Source organism: Arachis duranensis, chromosome 5, assembly GCF_000817695.3.
Source record: "Arachis duranensis cultivar V14167 chromosome 5, aradu.V14167.gnm2.J7QH, whole genome shotgun sequence".
Lineage (NCBI taxonomy): Eukaryota > Viridiplantae > Streptophyta > Magnoliopsida > Fabales > Fabaceae > Arachis > Arachis duranensis.
This window is the reverse complement of record NC_029776.3, coordinates 19,021,463-19,026,877: the sequence shown is the minus strand read 5'-3', so window position 1 is coordinate 19,026,877 and position 5,415 is coordinate 19,021,463. Positions and strand designations below refer to the sequence as shown.

General features: G+C 39.5%; 1 non-coding gene across 1 annotated transcript; it reads right to left on the bottom strand.

The window, feature by feature from the left end:
• Positions 1–3,394: 3,394 nt before the first annotated feature.
• Positions 3,395–3,498, bottom strand: LOC127747902 (small nucleolar RNA R71). The gene has a single exon (XR_008009849.1). It is a non-coding gene; the product is annotated as a small nucleolar RNA R71 (small nucleolar RNA).
• Positions 3,499–5,415: the final 1,917 nt, after the last annotated feature.

The following is a 5,415-nucleotide window of genomic DNA, read 5'->3' as shown; positions in this document are numbered from 1 at the left end:
ATCAGGATGCTTGAGCACGATCTCGAGGAAAGTTCCGAACTCAAGTAGGGGCAAAGTCATACAGGTCGACGTCAGCTAAAAAAGAGGCGCAAGTACGATTTCAAAAAAGAACAAGCCAAAAGGTTGGGAAACAACTTAAGGCTCAAATGTGCTTAGCCAAAAGGGATACAACTCCACTCAAAGAAGGCAAAATCTCAAATAGGGCTACGAACGTCATCCGAGACTAAAAAGGTTATATATAAAGAACACTAAAAAGTCATTGGACAAGTCACTAAAAGCCCGGATATCAAGCCGCAAGGATAACTTTGCCAAAGAAGAGGGTTGTCAACACAAACTTAAAGCAAGGCGTGATCCAGAAGGCAAGGGTAGAAAACCCACACTACCACTCAAAAGAGGTTGGACTGTGAAGTACCAAACCTCTAGAAAATCTGCAAAGATTGCAAAGCAATGAAGAAACAAGCTAGACAGATGCTTGAGCACGACTTCCAAAGAGATCGAAGCTCTAAAAGCATGATCTCACGGAAAGTTCCAAACTCAAGCAGGGGCACTGTTCATATCCTGGGTCAAGCTGTCCGACCCGAGATGTTTAGCGGAACACCAACCGACCTCTTCAGGTCCGAAATATCCGACCTCTTCTCCAAAAGCTCGGCCAAAACACCAGGATAGCCCAAAAAGGGCCCAAGCAGAGGAACACGACCCAAATTCAAAGGCAGCCCAAGCCTACAAAGATAAGGGCGGTTCCCTTGAAGATAAGATGACTTCACTCAAAGATAAGATAAGATAATTGATGAGTGGATAATTTATACGCTTTTTGGCATGGTTTTTAGGTAGTTTTTAATAGGATATAGTTACTTTTAGGGACGTTTTCATTAGTTTTTATGCTAAATTCACATTTCTGGACTTTACTATGAGTTTTTGTGTTTTTCTGTGATTTCAGGTAATTTCTGGCTGAAATTGAGGGACCTGAGTAAAACTCTGATAAAAGGCTGACAAAGGACTGCTGATGTTGTTGGATTCTGACCTCCCTGCAATCGAAATGGATTTTCTGAAGCTACAGAACTCAAAATGGCACGCTCTCAACGGCGTTGGAAAGTAGACATCCAGAGCTTGTCAGCAATATATAATAGTTCATACTTTATTCGTGATTAGACAACTTAAACTGGCGCTCAACACCAGTTCCATGCTACATTCTGGAGTCAAACGCCAGAAACACGTCACGAACCAGAGTTGAAAGCCAAAAACACGTTACAACTTGGCGTTCAACTCCAAAAGAAGCCTCAGCTTGTGTAAAGTTCAAGCTCAGCCTAAGCACACACCAAGTGGGCCCTGAAAGTAGATTTCTGCATTAATTACTTACTTCTGTAAACCCTAGTAGCTAGTCTAGTATAAATAGGACTTTTTACTATTGTATTCAGTGTCTTTGACCATTCGGTCTTCTGACCATAGGTCCTTCTCCCTATTTTTGAATTCATATCACGTTTTGGGGACTGGCCATTCGGCCATGCCTAAACCTTCATCACTTATGTATTTTTAACAGTGGAGTTTCTGCACACCATAGATTAAGGGTGTGGAGCTCTGCTGTACCTCAAGTTTTAATGCAATTACTATTATTTTCTATTCAATTTAGCTATTCCTGTTCTAAGATATTCGTTGCACTTCAACATAATGAATATGATGATCCGTGACACTCATCATCATTCTCACCTATGAACGCGTGACTGACAACCACTTCCGTTCTACTTTAGACCAGGTGCATATCTCTTGGATTCCTTAATCAGAATCTTTGTGGTATAAGCTAGATTGATGGCGGTATTCATGAAAATATGAAAAGTCTAAACCTTGTCTGTGGTATTCCGAGTAGGATTCAGGGATTGAATGACTGTGACGAGCTTCAAACTCGCGATTGTTGGGCGTGATGACGAACGCAAAAGAATCAAGGGATTCTATTCCAACATGATCGAGAACCGATAAATGATTAGCCGTGCTGTGACAGAGCATTTGGACCTTTTTCACTGAGAGGATGGGATGTAGCCATTGACAACGGTGATGCCATACATACAACTTGCAATGGAAAGGAATAAGAATGATTGAAGCAAGGCAATAGGAAAGCAGAGATCAAACGGGGACAAGCATCTCCATATACTTATCTGAAATTCCCACCATTGAATTACATGAGTAACTCTATCTTTATTTTCTACTTTATTTATTATTATTCGAAAACTCCATAACATTTACTATCCGCCTAACTGAGATTTATAAGATGACCATAGCTTGCTTCATGCCAACAATCTCCGTGGGATCGACCCTTACTCACGTAAGGTATTACTTGGATGACCCAGTGCACTTGCTGGTTAGTTGTGCGGAGTTGTGACTAAGTGTGATTCACGTTTGAGAGCGCTACCAAGTTTTTGGCGCCAAATTTGATTTTCAAATTTGATTTTCAAATCTTTTTCAACTAACTATTTGACTTTTTATTTGTTTCTTATCTTTTTCAAAACCACCTAACAACTTTTCTCTGTCTAATTTTTGAAAATACCTCCCACTTTTTCAAAAATTCTTTTTTTTTAATTAATTAATTGTTTTAAATTTCAATTTCAATTTTATTTCTTATCTTTATTTTCGAAAATCATTTAACTCCTTTTCGAAATTTATTTTTGAAAATTTCTCCCTCTCTCATCTTATTCTATTTATTCATTCATTTACTAACACTTATCTTCATCTCAAATCACTGCCCCTATCCTCACCTTTGTGTTTGGATTCTCTTTTTTTTATTCCCTTTCTTCTTCTACTAACAATAAGGAACCTCTTTACTGTGACATAGAGGATTCCTCTTCTTTTTTTGTTCTCTTCTCTTTCATATGAGCAGGAACAAGTAAAAAGGCATTCTTGTTGAAGCTGATCCAGAACCTGAAAGGACTCTGAAGAGGAAACTAAGAGAAGCTAAATTACAACAATCCAGAGACAACCTTGCTGAAATTTTCAAACAAGAAAAGGAGATGGCAGCCGAACCCAACAAAAATAATGCAAGAAGGATCCTTGGTGATTATACTGCACCTACTTCTAAGTTTGATGGAAGAAGCATCTCAATTTCTACCATTGGAGCAAACAATTTTGAGCTAAAACCTCAATTAGTTGCTCTAATACAACAGAACTGCAAGTTTCATGGACTTCCATCAGAAGATCGCTACCAGTTCTTAACTGAGTTCTTGCAGATCTGTGAGACTGTTAAGACTAATGGAGTAGATCCTGAAGTCTATAGGCTCATGCTTTTCCCTTTTGCTGTAAGAGACAGAGTTAGAGCATGGTTAGACTCTCAACCTAAAGATAGCCTGGACTCCTGGGATAAGCTGGTCCGGCCTTCTTGGCTAAGTTCTTTCCTCCTCAAAAGCTGAGCAAGCTTAGAGTGGATGTTCAGACCTTCAAACAAAAAGATGGTGAATCCCTCTATGAAGCTTGGGAAAGATACAAGTAGATGACCAAAAGATGTCCTTCTGACATTTTTCAGAATGGACCATGATAGATATTCTATTATGATCTATCTGAGTTCTCTAAGATGTCACTAGACCATTCTCCAGGTGAATCCATTCACCTAAAGAAAACACTGCAGAAGCTCAAGAACTTATTGACATGGTTGCAAATAACCAGTTCATGTACACTTCTGAGAGGAATTCCGTGAATAATGGGACGCCTCAAAGGAAGGGAGTTCTTGAAATTGATGCTCTGAATGCCATATTGGCTCAGAATAAAATGTTGACTCAGCAAGTCAACATGATTTCTCAAAGTCTGAATGGATGGCAAAATGCACCCAACAGCACTAAAGAGGCATCTTCTGAAGAAGAAGCTTATGATCCTGAGAACGCCGCAATAGCAGAGGTAAATTATATGGGTGAACCTTATGGAAACACCTATAATTCATCATGGAGAAATCATCCAAATTTCTCATGGAAGGATCAACAAAAACTTCAACAAGGCTTTAATAATGGTGGAAGAAATAGGCTCAGCAATATCAAGCCTTATCCATCATCTTCTCAGCAACAGACAGAGAATTCTGAACAGAGCACCTCTAACTTAGCAAACTTAGTCTCTGATCTGTCTAAGGCCACTTTAAGTTTCATGAATGAAATAAGGTCCTCCATCAGAAATCTGGAGGCACAAGTGGGCCAGCTGAGTAAGAAAAACACTGAAACTCCTCCTAGTACTCTTCCAAGCAATACTAAAGAGAATCCAAAAAGAGAGCGCAAGGCCATTGATATAATCAATATGGCCGAACCTAGAGAGGAACGAGAGGACGTGAATTCCAATGAGGAAGACTTCATGAGACGTCTCTCAAGTAAGAAAGAGTTTCCTATTGAGGACCCAAGGGAATCTGAGGCTCATATAGAGACCATAGAGATTCCATTAAACCTCCTTCTGCCATTCCTAAGCTCTGAAGACTATTCTTCCTCTGAAGAGGATGAAGATGTAACTGGAGAGCAAGTTGCTCGATATCTAGAAGCTATCATAAAGCTGAATGCCAAGTTATTTGGTAATGAGACTTGGGAAGGTGAACCTCCCTTGCTCATTAGTGAACTAGATACATGGGTTCAGCAAACTTTACCTCAAAAGAAATAAGATCCTGGTAAATTCTTAATACCCTGTACCATAGGCACCATGACCTTTGAGAAGGCTCTGTGTGACCTAAGGTCAGGCATAAATCTTATGCCACTCTCTGTAATGGAGAAGCTGGGGATCATTGAGGTACAACCTGCCATATTTTCATTGCAAATGGCAGACAAGTCAGTAAGACAAGCTTATGGATTGGTAGAGGATGTGTTGGTAAAGGTTGAAGGCCTTTACATCCCTGCTGATTTCATAATGTTAGACACTAGGAAGGAAGAGGATGAATGCATCATCCTTGGAAGACCTTTCCTAGCCACAGCAGGAGCTATGATAGATGTTAACAGAGGAGAATTAGTCCTTCAATTGAATAGGGACTACCTTGTGTTTAAGACTCAAGGATCTTCTTCTTTAACAATGGAGAGGAAGCATGAAAAGCTTCTCTCAGTACAGAGTCAAACAAAGCCCCCACCATTAAACTCTAAGTTTGGTGTTGGGAGGCCACAGCCAAACACTAAGTTTGGTGTTGAATCCCCACTCCAAACTCTAAATTTGGTGTTGGTAGTCTACAACATTGACTTGATCACCTGTGTGGCTCCATGAGAGCCCACTGTCAAGCTATTGACATTAAAGAAGCGCTTATTGGGAGGCAACCTAATTTTTATTTATCTAATTTTATTTTTATTTTTATTATTATTCTTTTATGTTTTATTAGGTTTATGATCATGTGGAGTCACGAAAAATATACTAAAATTAAAAATAGAATCAAAAACAGCAGAAGAAAAATCACACCCTAGAGGGACATACTGGCGTTCAAAC